Source organism: Pelodiscus sinensis, chromosome 3, assembly GCF_049634645.1.
Source record: "Pelodiscus sinensis isolate JC-2024 chromosome 3, ASM4963464v1, whole genome shotgun sequence".
NCBI lineage: Eukaryota > Metazoa > Chordata > Testudines > Trionychidae > Pelodiscus > Pelodiscus sinensis.
This window is the reverse complement of record NC_134713.1, coordinates 129,230,370-129,253,487: the sequence shown is the minus strand read 5'-3', so window position 1 is coordinate 129,253,487 and position 23,118 is coordinate 129,230,370. Positions and strand designations below refer to the sequence as shown.

Here is a 23,118-nt window from a genome sequence, read left to right as displayed (position 1 = left end):
CAAAGATCTTGACAAGTATGGTTTGTAGGTCCAAGCGTAAGTGAAATTTTAAAAGTAAAGCAAAGAGCAGAAAGGCTGACATTCTGATACTGCTAAAGTTAAAAGTTCTACCATTATCAACTTAAATGGTGACCAGGACTTCACCTTAGATTTTTAAAATCATTTCTATCTTAAAAATGGAAGACAGGCAGATTTTTTAAGAACTCACATGTTATTTGGATAGAGCCTCTCTTTGTGTTTACCTTTAGAGTGTCAATTTCCAGAAAACTGTAAGTAATGCAAGTTTGTATCTAGTTATTTTTCCCTAAAACCTTCAAACTGATACCGTCTTCATCTAGAATTTTAGTCTCCCCCCACCCCACACACACTTAAAAAGTCATTTTAATATCTCTAATATTCCAATTCAGATATAAAGAAAATAACTCAAGCAACAATAATGGATTTTGTAAACTTCTTATGAAAGTGTTTCTATGGATATTTTGTTCAAAGAATATTGCAGAAGCAATAAAAGAAATGGTATAGTACTTTAGTTGTTCCCAGTAATGAGTCAGTAACACAAGTTTGGACCTTGAGCCCTCAATGCAGTTTCAAAGTGAATTGCAGAATGAGATAACACTAATTCAATGGGCTCAATCTGTCACCTAAAAACAACAAGTTTTGCATTGGACTTTAGTGAAAGTAGAATCTGATGCTAAAAATCTTAATATCTCAGTGGAATTTTACGCTATATATATATAATGTTTATACAAATGTATTTACTAACAGATGAGAAGGAATGAAAGGTTTCAATTGGAGTCTCTTATCAAGATTCCGAACACCACAATTACATAACTATGAAGTTAAGTGTTTCAGCATACCCAAAATTTTATCATATCATTTTAACTGAAAGAGATTATTCAGTCTCAGTCATGCAAACCACACAAAACATTTTCAGAATACAATTCCATACACTTTACAAACATTTGACCCACCTGAGTATGTTTATCAAAAAGAAGGACTTTACTACTCTGGTACAGAAATAAATAATTTGAATTTTTTCTAAGTCCAATATTAATTGTAAATAATAAATGCTGTTCCCAAGGAAGAGGGGGAAGGAGAACAAGTAGTAAATATTTATACTATTGGCAGAAAAGGTGGACAGGTAATAATGTATGCAGCAATAAATGTCACTGATTCGCCATTGGTATCCATTATTATCATCATCAGCATGACAAAGCGTATTGAACGAGACGAACTGATAAAATGTGACAAAAAGAGACACAGTGGTCACTGTATGACTCACCATATATCACATAAAAGTTTCAAACACTGACGTGACAACAAGCTCAACATTTGTGTGTACCAATATTGCTTTGTCATTAGGTATGAGTGTAATGGGGCTGTTTCAGCTACCTGTATCATTTCAAAGAAGTTTTCTTCTTGGACACAACTTATAAACACAGTCAACTCATACCTGAAACTGGTTTATCTTATTTTGGAGCTATGATGAAAAAGCTGGGAGTGGAGGAAAGATGTTTGGGGAAAGGCAAAAAGAGGTGGGTTTTTTTTAAATAATATTTAAGTTACCAAACCAGTCAGCAAGCATGGATAGAGTTTGAGGACTGGGACCTTAGTAGCCCTGAATCTCTCATTTCTCTCAGAGGTGCTATAAAAAGTGGACCCAACTGTGTCCAGGATTCAAGAGTGGTTTAAGTCCAGGCTTGTTTTCAGATAGACTATCAATTCCAATGATACAGAAATGCTCATAGTTTAGAGGAACACATTCTCTGCTAATATAAATGGTAACAGCTCCACTGAAGACAATGCAACTATGAAAATTTACACCAGCTGATGATCAGCCACTGAACGTCTCCCCAGATGAGTCACTTTTTGCACAGAGATTTGATGTGACAAAATACCTTTTTTTCTGATGTTTTGTTAAATTTTGTTCTCACTTTTCCTTATGGCAGATTTAATATAAAACATGTTGAATGTATCCCTCAATTGCCCCATGTCTTGAGTTTTAATTTATATACAAAGTGAACACCATTGAGTGTCCACACTGAACTGTGTATCAATTTTGACCCTGATTCAGGAAAACACTTTGTAACAGGGCTGCCTTACATTGTCTGGCTTTAGGCTAGCTGCTGGCTATGTTTTCCCTCCTGCAGACAGGACTCGCGGTAACAATTCACTGCCATACCAAGACATTTTGTGGACATAATTTTATTCTTCAAACTTACAATTTAGTCAAGATATTAAAAATAATGATAGTGCTTTTGCCCAGCCTGGGCTATCCTCCCTGCAAAGCCTGCCTCTCTGAGGCTACATCTACACTGCACACTTATTTTGAAATAACCTATGTTATTATTAAATAATTTTGAAATAATGGGCTTATTACTCAAACTTCTGTAACCCTCATTTCACAAGGAGTAAGGGAAGTCAAAAGAAGAGTGTTTTTTCTTTGACTGCCTGCTGCGTAGAGCACGCCAAAAGCCAAGTTAAGCTACTTTGACTTCAGCTACACAATTAACATAGCTGAAGTCACATATCATAATTCGACTTTAGCCCACAATGTAGACGTACCTCCAGTACTGAATACAGGACAAGCTATTTCTTTCCAGCCCCGGCTTCAGGAATGACAATAGGGTACGTCTAGACTACAAGCTTTTGTCACAAAAAGCGTCTAGACTACATCCAGTTCTGTTGGCAAAGCAAGGCGCTTTGTCAACATGACAGTGAAGACACAAAGGACAGTGTAGATGCAATAACGCCTTCTGTCAACAGAACTCTGTCGACAAAAGGTGTTATTCCTCATAGAATGAGTTTTACAACCGTCGAGTTGCTGAGTTCTGGTGATGTTATGCAGTGTAGACGCAGGTATAGTTTTGTCCACAAAAGTCCACTTTTGTTGACAAAACCCTGTAGTCTAGACACACCCATAGATGGATGGTGTAGGTTGTGTTTTGAATAAATGCAGTTTATGTGATGTTCATTACTGTAACACACACAGTACTGGAAATATAGATCTGAACAAATTTAAAAGTAGTCAAACTAATTTAAGGTCTTGGAAGTATTAGTCCTTTGGGTGTTATCCAAAGCCTGTTAACATAATTGCAAGATTAGTTAACCATGGTGGATTTTGGATTGGATCCTCAAGGAACCTTAGGAAATAGCTTTATGCCATCTGGATCAGTAACCTTGTTTTTTTTTTTAATCAGGCTTCAATGTAACCGACTATCTACAGATGAAACAAAGGTAAGATATTGGGAAGGTTGAGGTCAAGGAAAACAATATGTGTTGCTTGGTCTGGGAGTCTTCAGGTTTGAAATGTTTGCAAAGAAAAGCTTCAAGTCCTAAATACTTTCTCTGACAGAGACTCATCCCTTAAGAGCTTCAGACTGAAAGATTTTTATATCTGGTCTTATGGTTTCTTATATGTAATTTTTCCTCAAGACTGAATAGGCCTAATTCTCACTCTCCCTCCCCCATAGGCTTTAGTTCCCAAACCGGTTTATACATTTTTTCCTCTTCTCTAAATTCTCTCCAATTTACCTATCAAAGCAAATAAGCACCATCACTATCGTGTTGATGGGAATCAAAAGAACAAAACGTAACTCACTCAATGAACAATAAAGCACATTCTGTTTGTTCTCAAAGTAAGCATCACTTCTTACTCCTGTTGATCTCCAAAAGATTCTTCTATATCTTCCATGTATTTCTAATAAAAATGTTTTCTCCAAATAGCACTTAACATCAACTGCTGAATTGAGTTTGTGAGATTTTTAAGAAGCAGTAGTAATTTTTAATCTAAAGTCTGTGTTATGCTATGTAAATTCAGTGAAAACTGCAGATGCACTGAAGGAGAAAAAGATGATATAGAGAACCCCACCCACAAAGATTCCACTACAACATCAACACTCAAGTCAAATATTTATCTTTTTTTACTCCTATTGCCAACTGCTAACATAATGAAAATTGCATTGAAAGAACAGGAGAATAGAGAATAAGTCCATTACCAGCCATTGACTTCAGAGCTTCAACCTCCATTACTGTACCTACAAATAATTCCCAACTTGTTTTCTCTAGTCATGCTCATTCCCTTTCCACCTGCCACCACCATTCTTCACCAGCCATTGCTCAGAGACATGCCTGTCGCCTTAAAGCTGTGCTTCTGAATGAGAAAAGAGAGCTTTCAAGCGTGGGATTTTTTGGTGGAGTGGGAGCAGATCTCTTCCTTAACACAGTATGTTTGTTTCGTCCATTTCCTTAGTCTTCTCACTCCTTGGGGTCCCAGTCTTTCTGTATCTTGTAGAGTCTGCCAGACTGTTGGTAACACCTATGGGACTGTGTGTCCCAGCTCAGGTATCTTAAGTTTCCTGTTCAACAAAGGACCGAAATTATCATAATCTCTGAGACTGGACTATGGTGTGTGATTCCAGAAAGAGTATAAAAGACAGGATAATTTTAAATAAAATAATCACAAACAAAAAAGATGGAGAAACCCAAAATTAAACAGTACAAAACTAGATAGATATAATACTCCCACATTTTTCCTAGATAGTGCTAAACCCTTGACACTGCAGAAAAGGGATTGGAAGAGTTCTTTCTCCCTCTCTCTAATAGGAGAGGATTGACAGGCAAGGATTCTTTCCTCAGGTCCCCCTCTCTTTTTTATACCCTTAAGAGTTTTTTTTTTAAACTTGACTTTGCTGGGAGACGTCCAGTACACTTAGCATTTTAGTAAAGGTATTTATGCAGAGAATCCTGGGACCTCCTGTACCTATTTACTAATATAGTCAAGTCTATTTCACATGGTATGAAAAGGATTTTTTTAAATGAATAAAGAGGTGGGATCTCCTTTTCTGACCCCTCTTATGATCATTTCAAGAATCCTAAAGTGTCAAATATATACCTTACCAATACCTGACATATTGTTCAAATAAAAGCTTTGCACAGTTATAGTGTTCACCCTTCTAAAGTCAATAGCTGTCTTTTCCCAGACATGCATCTGACGCAGTGGGTCTTTGCCCATGAAAGCTTATGTTCCAACACTGTGGTTAGTCTATAAGGTGCCACAGGACTCCTTGCCGCTTTTCCAGATTCAGACTAACACAGCTACCCCTCGGATACTTTTCCCTTTGGGTGTCAGAACAAATCATACCACTTTCAGTGATAGTTTTAGAGATATAGTTACCATATGTATTCCATGATTCTCATTTATCAAGAATTCCAAACAAGGTAAAATATTTCTAAGCAGATCATATTCCCTGTCATGCTGATCATATGCCCAAAAAATCTGAATGAAATTTGGATCGTCTTGGGCTGTTCCACAGTATTATTTGTGGCTTCTCAGATAGCTAATTAAAACTTGCAACAATGCGTAAAAATTTAGTGACATACTAAATATGCACACATCATATCAGGCTAATGGAGAATTACTATTTGCTAAACCAGTATAAGTGAAGCAAAGAAATGCACTGCTCAGGTGACCATTGCGAGTCTGTGAAATAACACATGGTTGCTGCTATTACTTTATCTGCAACTCTCAAATCATAAGAGATGATATTTCTTGATTCCATGACAATAAGCTAAATTCAATGAAGGTATGCTTCCTAATGTCACAAAGAGGGATCTCACATTGTTGTATGATTTTCAAGCCAGTAAAAATATGGCATATCCAAAAGCATGATCATACTTAGAGCTGAGTTTGTCCCTAGCAGCATGCTTTCAAATGCACAGGAATTCTTCTCAGTATATTCTGAAAGCAAAAGTATTAGATATTTCCTTGTACAAGTATTGTGTGAACATTGTACCATGAAGTAATCCTTTGCAATAAAATGGATACATGGCTTTGCAATCTTATAGGCCGAAGTAAATTATAATGAAAGCCAGGTAGGTGCTGACTAGTAAGGCTATACTATACGATGACTGTTAATTATACTTGGTCTCCTCTCTTTTCATTTGCAGTGTTTCTGGAAAAGTTTGTCAGTAGGTATATCACTGAAGCTAATTATGAAATTTTATACTTCCTGATGTCAGTGGTTAGCTTCAGTGCAGCCTTTAGTGATGTGTTCTGAATGTAGAGATAGAGCTCTGCAAATATCCACAAATATGGTCTGTGAACCTCAGATCAGATGTGGACACAAATTTCCTAACCATGAAGGCCTCTATGTATAAAATCAGTTGGTTAGGTTATTTCTTTAAGACCTGAGAGACTTAACCTGCACCTTTATTAGGAGGGAGGGTAATCTTGACTAATAGCCGAGATTTGAGGGCTGGGACACAATAACCTTGCAGTTACAGAGTTGGCAATAGTAGACTATTGGAGAGGAAGCATTCAAAAGTGTTTGTGTCACTTTTTATGTAAATATTACTCAATATATTTTCTCTGTTTTAAATGTTTGTCTCTACTAATTATCAGTCACAAGCTTGGGGGCCTTCCAGGAGAAGCCATTCCCCCCCCCCCTCCAATACTGCTAGAGAATCCAGTGCAACATACAGATTACATTAGATGAAGTATCACTTTGTGTGGGAGGGTGGTAGCTTTCATTCCCCGGTATCATCATCTTCTCTCACTTCCTCACCTAGAGCTTTCCATTTCTTCCTCCCTCAGCAGAAGCATCCTCCTTTCACAGCTCTCCCCATCCCTCCTCCTCCCCGACACCATATCTACAGAGATCACTCTCTCCTGAAGTACTGTCCTCCTCCTATCCCTACCAAATGCCCTTTGGGGCTTCCCCTTACCCTTTGGACAGGCATCTCACTTTTAGTCATGGGATGTCTTGCTTGGCACTTTATACTCTCTGCCCACATCCCTCTCTACCTCCCCACTCTCACTAGCATCCTATAGTAATTCACCCCCACAATAAATTAGCATCTAAGTATCTTCAGTCCACCACAATCTCCCAATTTTTCAATATTCCCATAGTCATTCACTCCTCTTCCTGCCATTCTGCCTTTCACGCTCCTTGTGCATGTGACCCACACATCTGACTGACACTAAAGGATGCTGTCATGACTGAAGCAGTGTAAAGATGTTGTTCCTTAGTACCTCCTTCTGCTGTTTAGTAAGATGGGAAGAGCAGAGTGAGGAGCTGGCCCTCAGCCAGCCACAGAGATAAAAAGAGTCTGCAGCAGACTCCATATGTCAGATTCAGTTACTGCCAACTTTTACTGCACAGCTCCAAAGTCAATGCTTGAGGAAAAGGCAAAGTAAGGGAACAGCTCATCCAAGGCAACCTTGCACAAGATTCCCAGAAAGGTGATAATACAAACTAACCTACTGGATTGCAGGCAAACTTCATAATCTATGTCACAGGTTCAGGAAAGTATCTGCCTCCCAACTGTGTCAAGGAAAGAATATACATTAATCCTTTGGCTACAGCTCTGCATTTAACAAGAAGGGATAGTGATTGAGAATGCTTAAAAAGTTATAGGCTTCAATCTGAGTATCTGCCTCAGTTCTCTTAGTTTAAAATAGTAAGTTTCATATTCCTTTGAATAATTTTTAATATTTTATTGTATCCTAAGTGATTTGCCCACTGAGTGTTGGTTTTTATGCTGTTTCAATAGTTTATATTGATGAAAAAAAACAAAATTAAAAAACTTCACCCATAGAAAACACAAATAAAGGGTTAATGTGAAAAGAACTGTTTCAGAACAACGAATTTTTTAATGCAGAAGCATGAGAAGTAGATTGAAAAGTAGATAAAGGCATTTACTCAAAAAGACAATGAAACTGCACTCAGGTGAAGTGGGTCCATGCTTGGGCATCTATTTGCAGGATCAAGGTTGTGTCACTGAAAAAAAAAATCAGATACAATTAATCAACAGGCTGGAAAAAAATTGTTGATGCCTTAATGCCAAAGATAAAAATTATGATTGCAATGTAAAACATGTCTTCTACTCTGTCATGTTCTGTGAACAGAGAAACTGTTTGCTGTCTCATAATATTTTAGGATAAGCTTTAATCTTTATCTGAAGAATAATAGCATCCTGCTGACTGGTTGTTGGGTTTTTTTTGGAGGTGGGGGGTGGGGGTGATTTTTGAAATGTATAGAAACATGGGCACTGTAGTTTTTAATAGGCTTTTATATTTTTTAAAGAATACATAATATGTGACTTCAGGTTATCCTCACATCCCTCTCTTTGTAGTAACTGGGAAATAGCTATAAGGATTGTTCACTTTGCCAATAGTCACAATGGTTCTACCCATGGAATCTTACACACACTCATGCACATATTTAACTGTGTGCAAGGCTGCAGTTTTAAGCTATTACTCTCACACCATTAGCAAGCTAAAAAAATCCACCCCATCTATGTGCATTATAAGAGAAATACTCAGAGAGCAAATATAAGTGATTAAAGGTCCAGCAAGTGTCCTTGCATCTATAAACCAAGGTCACATAAGTTGCAGAACCTGTAAACTCAAAACATAATGTCTCAGATGTAACATTGGATGGCAGTGACTTGTTATTTACTTACAAATGAGAATAAAAAATAAGCACCCATGGACAAGCTCTAATGCCCTGTGATTCAATTAAAATTGCAAAGGCAAAATACAATACATTCTGATCACTCCTTTTAACAAGCAGTAGCACATAATCAAAAGCTAGCACCCCTGCACATAAGATTGTACCTCAACCCACATACCTCTCTTGAAAGGTCAGATAAAACAAAATCCTAATAGGGTCCTTTTTGTTTTACAAAAAATTATATACACACATGAAATGTAAAAACACATGCAGCACATGGAATTAGTGTATTTAAATGCACCAAAACTGTGAGTACCATGCTACCATGTACTACTACAAGGATCATTATTGTTGTAGCTCTTTTAAAAGTTCTCTGAAGTATTTAGAATTTTAGGCTTCCGCCACAAACAGTTTGTTCTGATGTTTCAAAGCCTGTAATTCAATAAACAATAAAAGGATTCCAAATTGTTTATTTCTCCATACACTTATGTAAAACCCTGTATTTTAAACACATAATAAAGAAGCCCAGAGGAGTTGGTAAGATTTTCAAAACGTTAATCATGATTGCTTTCAGAATCTGACGCTGACGCTTGGAATAACTCCACAGGCCACCTATACCACAACTGGGTGTTTTGTTTTGAGGTTGGGGTTTTTTTGCACATCAGAGCCAGGGCCAACAGTAGGTAGTATCATGCAGGGCAATTGCCCAGGACCCCACACCAGAGGGAGCCCCCAAAGCTAAGTTGGGACTAATATTGAGGTCTGAATAAATAGCAGGGGCCACTAGCTTTAACCCCATATGGTGGGGCTTCATCTTTCTATTCTGTGCCCTCAGCAAGTCTAACTTTGGCCCTGTGTACTCCCCGAAACCTGCTTATCATTCCTCAAGGAGCCTCAGAATCCTGGATAAGAATCACTCCCTTAGATGTCCATGTGGGGAAAAAAGGAAGGGTCTGCACTGACAGATCTCTCCTTCCTGAGCTTTTCACATGGAAGGAGGTTTGATTTAGTTGGGATTGGTCCTGCCTTGGGCAGGGGGCTGGACTTCATGACCTCCTGAGGTCTCTTCCAGCTCTATGATTCTAAGGAAAGAGTCTGCCACTTCTGTTGTACCTTTCCCTGTCATAACCAGAACCTTAGAGAGCCCCCCTCCACGTGGTTTGGAGTGATGACTTGACAAGCCAGGAGATACACATAGGAAGATTGCAAGAAGAGGAGATAGCACATTGTCCATTCTCTGGTTTTCCAGGCCTTATCTAGCTTGTGCAGCTATGATGCCCGGTACCAGAGTAGTGGGAAGCCTATACAAGGAGCCAGAGACAGCATAGACACAGGGCTCTGCAGGGAATATCCCATCTTAATAGAGATCCTGAGATTAGACTGTTTTCTGAAGACAGGTTGGGGAACCTGGCCTCCTCCTAAGAATTAAGTGGCAGAAACACTACTAGCAGAGACTCTTTAATGATATTATTCCCCCAAGACCTTGTTCCCTCTCCTTCTGCTTTTAAAGATGGAGAAAATCCCTTTGGTAATGCTAATCATCTGCAAGGCATTTAGTTAAGTAAAGTATTTAGGTGCTAATTTGTAAAGGTGATCAAGTAAAAGGAATTAGATACAGAGGTGCTTTTGAAAATCCCACTAGGTGCTTATCTACCTCTTTCAGACCCTAAATACCTTTAAAAATCAGGGCACAGTCCAGGAAACACTTGCTCCCAGGCATAATCTCTTTAATCTATTCAGTGAAACTATACCTGCTTGCTAGAACTACTCCTGGCACCTCAAGCTCGAGCCTTTGATTAATCAAATAGACAGAGAGTGCTAAATTGATTTAATAATAAATTAGTGACAATTTCCTTTTATCATTAAAATGTTGCCTATGTAAAACAGCTATGTTATGGAAATAAGAATAGTGACTCTAGTTAAGATTGCATTGAGATTTTTTACTTAAAGAAAAACTAACCTCCCTTTAGTTCCTTTGTGATTAAATATTTAAGTGTTCTACTATATATTATTCTAGTTTCACATATTTGATAGTGCTATAGCTACTTTTTTTTCAAATTTTTCAAAAACAGAAGACAAGCAAGGTAGTTGTTCACATCTGCACCAGACCCCTGACAGCATGCATCTCTAAACTCAGAACAGGCGGGTGACATCTTTACCCCTGCTTATTTTCATGCACACTGACTACTTTGGGAGAATAGTTGTACTGATTTTAAATTTCAGGGAATGGTCTCACACTCCCCTTACAGAATCTACAATTGTGTTCATAAAAATAATTAAAATTGACATTTATTTTTTCATCCTATAAAAAAAAAAATCACCCTTGAGTCTATGCTTCTGTGAGTGTGGCATAAGTTATTCCTTTTTACTAGAATTTATGTATTTCAGTTTACGTTCTATAATACTCAGGTATGTCTACGCCACAGTTTTTTTTTTTTAAATTGCCATTTTTCCGAAAAAACTTGCAAACCATCCACACCTGAAGAGCGTTTTTGTGCAAAAACGGGGTTTTTTTTCTGGTGTAGGTATTCCTCATTCTATGAGAAAGAACGCCTTTTTGCAAAAGAGCTTTTTTGCAAAAAGGTGTGTGTGGGGATAGGGAAATAAGGTTTTTTGTGCAAAAAGAGGAAAAAGCACAGGTGCCCTGGTGGCCATTCTGCGCATAGCAATAAGTCCATGCATTCTGGACGCTCTCTTTCGCAAAACTTTTTTGATGCACTTTTGTAGTGTGGACGCGATCTTGCACAAGAAGTTTTTGTGGAAGAGCTCTTCCGATAAAAGTTTCTTGCTCAAGAAACCTGCAGTCTAGACATAGCAAGAACATGTAGAGTTGATTATATAGTATAATTACTCAGCATATAGAGAGGTAGGACTAGCCTCTCCCTTCTTGTGCTTGTGCTGAAACCCTCTTTTTAAGGTCATTAAACTCTTCTCTGGACACTGGCACACAGAGCAACCATACACTGTGGCACAATTAACACTACTGAACAGAACAGTATTGTCAAAGATAGATCAAGTCAGGAATAAAATCAGCAGAGATGTTTAGGAAAAGTTGCACAGCTATAGACTACAGGCAGTGCTATTAGTATTTCAAATAATGAATACAATGTTTAGAAGACAGCTGTATATAGGTATAATATACTCAAAAGTCTTATTCTGGCTGAAATTCATGCAAACATGGCTGGCTATATTTTGGGACACCTGTGGTGGTAGTATAAGTATTCCCTTCAAGAACAGTTTTTCTTATTCTAATTATTACATATTTTACAGCAAACAATTCACTGGGTAAAAGATGATTACTAGTATCACTGGTAACAGAACAACAAATAGTAAGCTACTACTTTAATTAGATTATATAATTAAAGCTAGCATCAGTTTATGTACATACAAAGATTAGGGCTTCTATCGTGGTTGTATGCCTCATAGATCACTTATCTCATCCTTACATAATCTACCCAGGGCACAAGGTATCTTTACTTAAAATGGGTCATTATTTCTTAGTAGTCATGGTCTTAAAGACAATCAGGTCACTTTGGCTAGTGAAGGAGTTTCTGAAGCTCTTTTTATAGCATCAACTACATCTTAATATAGCATAATAAGACAAACTGCATTGAAATGTATCCGCTGGAAAAGAAGTAGGGGAAGCACCACATGACAAGCCAGCTCTATTCAACAAGTGTGCACTAGCCACCAAATATTCACATGCCATATCTTGAGAACCACTGAGTATAAAGGTCTCAGCCATATAATTTTTATCTAGGTAAAACTCCGATTTTCATCACTGAAAATTCTGTCTGAATAAGCATTTCAGGATTAGGCCCCAAGATTGGTTCCATCAATGCTTATAATATATCTGGCTACAGTAAAATACTAAATTGTAATGAATGGGAGCCAGAATGTTTCTAAAGTTATTATTGTTCATAGATTAAAAGTTTATCTGCTTGGAAATTGTGAACAAATCTTTAATATTAATACTTAGAACTACAGTTTCAGATATGTTTACATTTCATTTCCAGTCTTTATGATCATGATTGGTTCTGGGAATAATACTGTGGAATATAATATTCTTCCTCTAACACTGTTTATAGAATAGAAAAATACAGAATTTCTCTTTCATGAAGTATTAGAGACTCCATTTGGATTATCTGTTACAGAAAGGAACTAACATTTAGAAATATCTGAGTTAATATTCATCTGTCTGAAAATATATTCATGTTTCTAAATGTACATTACAACACATTTTATCATAAATTAGGGTACATTACTTCAAAAAAAATCAAACCAACTTGCCTAGGTACCAGCCAAATATTGCCCAAACCTGATCCAATATAAAAGAACATAACATTTAATTTCAGCATGTGGTGTGGTGCCAAAAGGCATTTGTTTAAAAAGCATAACCAAAATGGGAATCATAAAAGTTGCCACCTGCATTGATAAAATCTCAGTCACTGGAAGAAAACCAAATATGTTAAAATTGCATTCATTGGGATTATGCTATTAGTTTGCTGATATCATCCAGTAAGATTTTAATATTCAAACAGGTTAGGAGGATGAGTTTCAGTATTTCAACTCAACTTAAATTCTTCAAAGAAAATCCAAATTACTCATTTAACAATGGTACAACACTGAAGTCAAACACATTTTTACTGAATGACATCAAGATCTGTAAAAACTATATTTTAAGTTGTTCAACAAAACCACCCATAATCAAAAACACTTAAGTAACCGATCATATTGATATTTATATATTCCTTTTGAAAAGGAAAAACAGATGTTTCAGGATTTTCTGATGTACTGTGCTCAAACACCACTTCCATATCATTAAGAATTGCTACTGTATGAGTAACCATTATGCATGAATTCTGAGGCATATTTTTGAAAGCTACAGTGTTGGCTTCCATTATGGAAATATCAGTATTTCATACCGTAGTTCAGTTCCAACACAATTTAAGCAAACTAAACATTATGCCAGATTAAACATACCGATGCAAACAAAATCAGACCCCAGCACATTATTCACTGTCTTTGATGTCTAAAGAAGCCATGAGCATTGTGGTAGATATTTGATGAGATTGCAAAGATGTAAAAATAGAAACCATTAAAATGAACACATCCCCATAACACACCCACAAACAGTCATCCTAGTTTGTCATTGTTAAGGTTGCATTTTCTGTGTTCATGGCTTCCTCTCTATATATGGAGAATATAGACAAGGATTTGGATTTGTGCTTTACAAAAGAGAGACAGAAAATGAGAAACTGTTCTTGGACAGCTAGAACTCTTTAGGTCATTAAAGAAACTAGCCAGGTGATATATATAACCCAGTGTATATTCACATATTTTGGTTTCTGTGCTCACAGATTTAAACACTATTCAGCTCTCAGGGTGAGCTACACTTCTAAGAAGTAAATACTTGGGCTCTATATTAAAACACTTGCAGTGTTGATGTTACATTAAGCACGACACACGCTGCCCGCTAGTCTTCCCGAACTTAATTTTCCGGAATACCTAAACTTAAAAAGACAGGCATAAAAAGCAGAATGTGGGTAAGTTCGTCGAACAAGCCTCGCTACCGAAGAGCACAAGATTTAAAGATCCGTTCCCCACTGACAGTGTCAGACGGCATGAGTAATCCGTGCGTCCGAGCCCTTCATAAATCCCTGAAAGATTTATACACTAACCCCCAGGCACTGCCAGGGTAAGCACAGGTTGCGCTTTGCAGCTAGGGTATTCTGTCATAGGGGGCATCTGAAAGTGGGGTGCGGCTGCCCTTTTGCAGCCCCACACAGGCACCTCTCCCGCGAGGAAGCATCATTCGCGGGTCATTCCACTGGTGACCGGGCACTATTGCAAAAGGGGAAAGCGACAGAAACGTGCCGGGGAGGATCAGAGTAACCTGCAAGCCAGATCTCTGCCGTGATTGTTTCGGGGAGAAAGAAAGACACCTCTGAGCGTAGGCGGGGGGGGGGGGGGGGAGGAGAGGGAAGCACCCACATGAGCGTTCCGGTTCTGAATGCACAACTAGCCAGATGTGCCTGGTCCGATTGGGATGCAGGTCAGACCCCGCGGACCTTTGGGCTCCAGGAGCCAAGCGGAGAGAGAGAAAAGCGCCCGCGCCGCACTTGACTCCCCGCGCCGAGTGCCCACGGACCCAGCGCCTTGACCTAGGCGTGCGAGTGCCTGGAGCTAGGCGCGCCCACTCTCTGCCCGCTGGGATCAGACGGGGTGGGCAACAGGAGTAAGCGATGGGGGAGATAAGCTCTAAGGCAAAGAACAGCGACAGCAACAGCCAACCCCTACCCCAACCCCCCAGAAAGCACCCGGCAGTCAGCGCTGTGATGGAATAGCCAGGAGCTCCCTTCTAGCGCTCCCGTCGGCACCACTTTCCCCCTCGTGCCCAACGCCAGGGGGCTTGGCAAAGCGACCTCGACCTGCCCTGCCCCCTACTCCCTGCTCTCCCCTCCCCCAGTCACTTCGCCCAAAACTTTCGCCGAGAGGGGAGGGGGGAATGGAGGCAACCCACGCGGCGCGCCCGGCTTCCTCCCGCCGCCGCTTCTGCACACAGCGTGGGCTCCTCCCGTCCTTACCTGGCTGCCCAGGTGCCCCCGGTGCGCGACCTCCTTCCTCTTCCTGCCCCGCGGTCCCCGCGCAGCGCCGGGGCTCCCCGCTCCTGCTGGTCCCGGCTGAATCCGGCGCGCCCTAGGAGCCGGCTCCCCGCGGGGAAGGGAGCCCAAGCGGCAGGTCCATCCCGCAGCCCGGGGGGCACTTCGCACCCCGCCGTCCGGAGCAAGGCAGCTGCGTCCCCCGCCGCCAGCCGCAGCAGCACCTGTGCCCGGCAGCGCCGCCTCCCGCCCCGCACTTTCTTCTCCGAGCCGGGCGCCCGCCGCAGCCCCTGCCCGCCGCCGGCGCTCTGCCTAGTGCCGGAATGTCTTGGGCTGCCGCTTCAGCAGCTGCCCCCCTCCCGCCGCCGAGCCGCGCCGGGACCCAGCGCTCCGCCGGCTCCCAGGCTCGCCGCTCATTGGCCCGCCCGCCGCTGACCTCACTGGAGCCGCTCCCGCCCACCGCCGGCCTCGCCTAGGGATTCTTTATTATAGGGGCGCCCGCTAGCGCCGCGCGGCCACAGCTGCGGGGTCCCGCGCTCCTGCCCAGCCCCGCAGGGGCCGTTCCAGCTTCACGCCTCCCGCTTGGGCTCCAATGTAGCCCAAGCCGGTGCGCTCCAGCTCTTGCTCCCCTTTCCGCTCACCTGCTGCGCTCCACGCCAGTCCCCTGAGTTGCTGGGCCCCGTCCCCGCGCAGCTCCACTCCAATCATGTCCAGCGCGGCTGCTTTCCCCCTCGAATTCCCTTCGTCCCCATTCCGGGCCGTGGTCTTCCTTCCAGGAATGCATCCCCATTGTTTTAACCAATGCTTGTTCCAACCCCTTCTAATTTATTCCAAATTCACGGCATGCCACCTGCTCCAATTACTCCGACTTTCACCGGTTCCGGTGCCATTCTACATGCCATGTGCACTCCATTCTAGCGGCAATATTCCTTTCTTCCAGGCCGTTTCATTTCCTCTCTCCTCTGGTTTGCTATTGTCCCTTTCACGTCTTTCTCAATTCCAAGTCCGTTGATTCCATACCCACTCCAATACCACTCCAGTTCTATTATTGAGTATCTAGCAAAGTAGCTAGTCGGGGCCCCAAATAATGGATCCGACCCAATGGGCTAAGTAAAAAAAACTCTCTCTCTCTCTTCCCCCCGCCCAGTTTACAATGCAAGTATTACGACTGACCAAAGCCGAATACAACAGAAAGGATGGAAGCAGCAAGGGCACATAGTGATTAGTGCCTTCCGACTGGCCAGCCCCCATCTGATAATCAAGTGTTCATAAGGGAGGGGAGTAAACAGAGGTGAGCTTTAAAGACAATTTTGAGGGCATTTAGAAAGCTCTTTCGCTTTACACCGGGTGACCTACCTAAAAGTTAGCATGAAAAATGCTCGTGGGAAAATTAGGTTCTGCCCCGTTACAAACGTTTTCCTCTAATGAACGTTCCCGGAGGAAGGTTTCTTCTGTATGTGTATAACATTCACAAACGCACACTCACACCAATACCCATCCTCCACCCACACTGGTTCCAGGTGATATTAAGTACATTTACCAAATGGTCACTCAATCTTTACATTTTAAGAGTAGAAAAATACCCAAAAATAAAACCAACAATTTGATTTGAGGTTTTTCACCATATAAAACAAATTAAACATCAACATCAGTCAGAACATTTACTGAAGTGTGAAATCTGGATAATTTTTGAAACCTTCATCCTGATTACTACAGTAATTTTAAGTTGTAGACACTTTGGAAAGTTAAATTACATAGGGAATTTCTTTCTTTCTAAATACAGTAGATTCTTTTATTGCAAATTAATACACATCTTATATCATATATGCTTAACAAACAGCTGCTCACATATTACATATATTATATATACCTTACTGTGGAATGATCCAATATTTATTATTTTGGTCAAAGGTGTTTTAAACAGTCTCCATCATCTTTCAGATGAACACCATGGCTTATAGTGTCATGAGGGATCAAATAGGGATTTACATATAGTTATTACTAGTTATAACAAATTGAAAAGAACCAATACAGTACATTAGATACAAAATCATTAAAAAAAAAACCTTAGAAATACACATGCCAACATTTTGTAATATATTTCAGCCTCACAATTTTGATACCAGTAATTGATTGACCCTTCCATGAAAGACAAATAAATTACATGCTAAAATTGTTTCAGTAAGCAGGATGCTCAGAATTAAAATACTCTCTAACTGGACTCTATACATTACCTAATCTGAAGTTGCTATGGCAAAAGATATAACAGGGTGTGTCTTATTTGTTCATTAATACATATGTCTCCATTAGTACATGCAACGCTCAACGCCACAAGCCAAGTATCTTCAGCTGCTGGAGACATGTATTAATGAGCAAATAAAAATATAGCACGGGGTGACAATGCTTTATTAATAACTAACATTTATTTAGTACCTATTCCCAAAGTTCCTAATATGGGATTCACTTATGAAATTCTCATTCACAAAAGCAGACACATTAACTTTAATGGGACTACTCAATAATTAAGGATTACTTGTTTGTATTTAATTACTCAAGGTGGAAGATGTTGAGGATTCCAGGATTAATAATCCTTATAGTCTTGTAAAAAGTACCATTGACTCTTTAATGATGGATGATCATAGTTAGAACAGTTAAACATTTTTGAAGTTTCAAAACAAATGTTTGAAAATGGATTTTCAAAGAAATTGTAGGGTTTGTTATTGTTGTACAGTTTACAGAATGGCTGGCATTTTTTAAAATTAGTGACAAATGTTGATTAAAAACCCCAAATTCTGTATTTTGACAAACTCTTATCTTTGTTTTTTGCCTCCCATCTAAAGACAGGATCAGAAATAGCAGTGGGGTGAGACCATGTTCACAGTAATACCTACTGAGCCATCTATCCTGGAGTAGCTTTTTAAATTCCACTATCCAAGCCCTGTGATGGCTCAGCCATGTTTACTAGGAGGTATGTCTACACAGCAAGGCTAAAGTTGGAATAAGCTACACAATTTGAGTTACGTCAATTAGGTAGCTTAAGTCAAAATAGCTTATTTTGGCTTTTGGCACTGTCTGCACACCAGGAAATCAAAGGAAAAAGATTCTTCCTTTGACTTTCCTTATTCTTCGTAAAATGAGGGTTACCATGAGTCAGAAATCCTCCAGCTCAACAGTATTTCAAAATTATGGCGTGCTGTGTGTACATGCACTATGTTATTTCGGGTAATGTCAGTTATTCTGAAATAATGCTTCTGTATACACATACCCTAGGTGAAATGGGATGAGGTAATTAATACAGATAATTACTGTTTTTAAGACTACATTTAAAATAACTATTTATTTTGATGCCACTACAGCTTTAATTTAAAATATCAAATGAGTGCCCGATGACTTGACTGTCTTTTCACCACTGTTCTTCATTTCATCCATTGTTATTCCATAATGACTACATAACTCTGGACACACATGATGATGTAGCTAACATCATCTCTTGGTGGCATCATGATGGTATATAATGGGGATTTCAACCTATCACAAACAAAATAATTTTTAGGATCCCTAAACATGATCAGAGCATAATGTTAGGCCATCAGGCGAAATATTACCCTGATTTCTGAATTGCAGTGCAGAAATGGCTCTCTGCATAGAGTAGATGATGTAGCATATATCATATGAAACAATGTTAACATCTCAAGCAAGCTGAGGTTAGTTTGACATCAACAGTATATTGATCCTGCTTTTAATCAGATATGTACAGTTTCTATATCAGGGCTATGTTACTTAATATACAGTCCATAAAATAAATATATTTATCCTTTAGCCATGCAAACTAAGCCTTTAAAGCAAATGTACGCACATAAAAATTAAAAATAGCAGAAACTACTTTTTGTATCAGGTCCTGAATAAAAAGTAAATGTCAAGAAGCTTTTAGGGAAGCATGAGGCTGGGAAATAAGTGCTGCAATGACAGAACTTGCTGATTGGGAACATGCATAATTTTTATTTCTGTATTAAAATTGTAATTAAGGATCTCAGCATCCTTTATAAACAATTAATTAATCAATCCTTTCAACATGTCTGTAAGATAAGTATTATTTCCATTTTTATGAATGAGGGCAGTGAGGTAATGCAAGGTGAAGTTACATTGCTCAAACTCAAGTAGGAGACACAGAGAGCCTACAGCTACTGACTTCTAGTTATTGGACTGTTCTTCCCTATATTGGAATCCCATAAATTAATGTTCAATATTTCTAATAGCTATTATTTCCTTTCTAGCTTAATTTCTTTTCTAACTCATCTTCTCTAACGTTTCCCTTGCCCCTATATTTTATTCTGCATTTTCTACAACTTTCACTGCAACTTTTCTTAGAGTGTTGCATATTTCCTATTTGTTTTGTTTTTCCACTTTCCTTCCCTTTGTGAACTTCTTTAAAAAAATGCCTGTAATTTGAACTACAAAATTGCTACCAAGTCATCCTTCTTCAGATAATAAGTGGAATCCGTTAACTGGTGTCAAAAAACATTGTCCAGATGCTATGAAAATGAAATGGAATTTTGAAAACACATTGGGGGAAAAAGTGGAGGAAGGTGGATCAGCTGCATGGCACAGCAATTATATGCTTCTGAAAAGTTGGTGAAAGACTTTTAGCTGCTAAACATCTAGAAACTTAATTATGGAAGCTGGAGCTGTTTTTTTCCCCCTTTTGTCACGAGATCATAAGTAAAATATTTTGCTGTTGAGCAAAGAATAGAATACAGACATTTTTCAGTTGCATAATGATTGTAGGACAGAAGTGTTCATACTTTTTCTTGTCTTGGAAAACTGGGACCATCTCCATAAGACAGAAAGATGTTTGGAGGTTTCTATAAGCAGAGAAAAGACTTTTTATCTTCTAAATACTAGGCCAACATTAAGAGTTCCAGGAAGAGGCTATAAAGTGAATATTCTAAACCCAAATATGGTACAAAAATGCAATGAGGCATACAAAATGAACAAAATAAATTTAATGAGTTATATGGATTCCAAGTGCCAGTCTAGAAGTCCAAGAAAGAAGACAAGTGTTATAGTGAATACATATTCTATTCAGGTAACAAACGTTATATTCAATAAGATACCCAACATACTATTCAGCTGTAGGGTACATCTCTTTTTAGCATGTAATGTTGACATGGTTTGAAAGAGACTCATTCCCATCAGGACACTTCTGCATTAGTCACACTGTAAAGGGTACATATTTAATGCACCATTATGCAACTCCAACATGTCCTAAGATTTCTGCAAACTATGGAATGGATGCTCAGTGCAATTTATCATACTGAAGAAAGAAGCCTTATGACAAGTGCAAAAAAATAGAATATTACTGTAGTGAAAGACAGATCAATGGCTCTCATATGAATCAGTAGCTCATAGTAAAGCATTTTTAATCACCTATCATGCTCCAGAATTGCTTTTCAATGATCGCCACAAACATTCCTGGAAAACATTTTCCCCTTTCATCTTCCATAATATAAATCTCAGTCCTCTTTTTAAAACCAGGTAACCAAGAATAGAGAGCCCTTGTCCAAAAATACTGGCGATAATTTTCTAGTCTGATCACCAGTCTCAGAGTTTGAAAAAAAATGCAAAGCAATCAACCAGCTATAAATGATGTTACAGAGATGAAGTAACTCTCACAATATCATCCAAGTAAATGTGAGAGGGAAAATATATTGTTCGTCATAAAGCTCAAACATTTAAGAGGGCCAAAGCATTTTAACTCCACAACTTCCACAATTATTCAGATCTGGTAAAGAGCAGTGTTTAAAATAGATGACATTTTAATTTATTTTCAAAGTGATCAGCCACTGGCTGCAATAATAAATATTTGGTAACTTTCATTATAGGGCTTCAATGCACATGCATTGCATATGAAGACTAAAACATAGTGGTATTTATGTATTGAAATACCTTTGAGGATCTGGGCCTAAGTGATGTGTCTAAGGTCACACAGAAAGTCTATGGCAGAACTGAATACTGAAACCAGATTTTTAAGGCTCCATGACTACTTTCCACTATCTAAAGACTTTGGGTATTTATACAACTAAAATATACACAGTTTAATTTTGGAGTAATAAAAAAATATTAGCAATTTAGCACTTATCACACTTTCCTTCTAAAGTAAATTCACAACTATTATTGAACAGAAATTCACGGCAGCTGAACTCTTGCATTTCCTCATCGGATCACTTTTGTGCAAGAGGTTTTTTCACAAAAAAATGCTGTGTAGATGGTGCCTTTTTGAACAAATAACCCCTTTTGCGCAAGAGCCATTCTTCCTTTTTGAGGAAGGTTTTTGCACAAAAAGGCGCTGTCTATGCAGCGCTTTTTTGTGCAAAAACCTCTACGGATCTGAGGAGGAAATGCAAATGAGAGCGTGACATATGCAAATGAGTGCTCCATTTGCATTTCCTCTTGTGGAAAAGGGAAGCAGTGTAGACATAGCTTAGATGATTTACTACTGCTTCAGTCAGTATTTATAATCATAATTATGCCTTATTTCTAATCACAAAGTTTAAATAAGAGAGAGAAAAGTAGGTCTTTTGTCTTTCCCTTCCCCGTTGAAAACCTATGCTCCTTTTATATCTATGCAGACTATTTCATGGAGATAGAGAGAGGCAGGTGAATTGTCTTCTGATATTTCCATCTCCCACCTCACATACAGCTTTCTGGGTAAGTTTTCTACATTTTTTTCTCCTCCTCACAGCTGACTGGATTATCCAGGCCGGTATAAATTGGAATAGATCCTGAAGAGTGAATTTTGATTGCATTCCAGCTGTCTGCTATCCCACAAGTGTTCTGAGATATCTCAGGGAACCTATCACTAATGCAATTTAAGTATAAACTTTAAAAAAACAGCAAACTTTTAAAAAAGCAGGACTATTCACTGTTTTAAAAGGTTTTTTTTTCAGTTACAGAGTAACACAGCTACCTCTCTGAAACAATTTAAGTAATAAGCCTGAAACGAGCAATACAGCAAGAGTTAATTAGCAACCACCTAACAGTAGGAAAGGGAAATGGGAAGTGATTGGGTTTAAACACAGACAATTGAAATCCCACGCCTTCACCAGCCCACATCATGCCTTCTAAAACTCATCATGGGGTGGGGGAAGCAGTTGCATCTGAACATTCAAAGCTAGAATGTTCTAATGTCAATTGGTGATAGTATCCTTTTATAACAAACTCACAAAAATTGTTTTCCAATTCTCAAGTGCAGAGGAAAAACACAGATATTCCACTCCCGTGTTAACAGGGATTGTAATACTGTAGACAGGAAAACAGAAGAAAAGACACGCCTAATTTGGAACACTACTAGATTAATGTTGAAGACAATACTTAGCCCTTATTTTCAGGATAATAAGCACTTAACTAATTCTCACAATTCTCATTTAAGATACAGAAGGTGCTATATCACTGTTGGTTAGCAGTCTCAGAAGAGATTTTGCAGCTTTGCCAAGATTTTCACATTAAGGAGGGATTACCCCAAGGGGAGGTTGGTTCTGTATGTCTGGAGAACATCTATTTCTAATACTTGCTATGGGCAGGGGAAATACATAAAAAATCATCCTGGTGTACAATCAACAAATATTTGTGAAGCACTTTGAGGTCCTTGAAAAAAAGCTGCTCCCCAGTATGTGCTATTTATGAGTTCAGAGGTTGCATTTTTCCATTGTCAGCACAATGCATTTTATGAGAATCCTGTACTCCAATAACTCAGAAATCAAGATTCTTTGTTATATGCTCTAGCATCAAGCAGATTCCCAACAATGGAACAGATAATGGATTCCCTATGCATGTGTGCCCAAGTATTATGTTCACAATGCTACCTACACACACTAAATGTCGTAAGAAAGACTTGCACATGGTTCTGTGGTATACCTATAAATGTCTTTTCTTCACCACCTGGAAAATTATCATAATGCTTCTACCTCGGAAAGGATCCATGCAGTAAGGGACATTTTTAGGTCTGTGGTACTTTGTGAACATGTTGGGGTGAAGGTAGTGGTGGGGGGGGGGGAGGTCAA

At 39.1% G+C, this 23,118-nt stretch overlaps 1 protein-coding gene across 5 annotated transcripts in view; it reads right to left on the bottom strand.

Annotated features, from left to right (window-relative positions):
- The window catches only part of CHRM3 (cholinergic receptor muscarinic 3), a 461,598-nt gene extending 446,105 nt beyond the window's left edge, over window positions 1-15,493 (bottom strand). For all 5 annotated transcript variants that reach the window (XR_012902822.1, XR_012902823.1, XM_025181843.2 and 2 more), the window contains exon 1: window positions 15,044-15,493. The gene's annotated coding sequence lies outside the window, so the exon portion shown is untranslated. The remainder of the gene's footprint in view (window positions 1-15,043) is intronic.
- Between the last annotated feature and the right edge of the window lie 7,625 nt (window positions 15,494-23,118).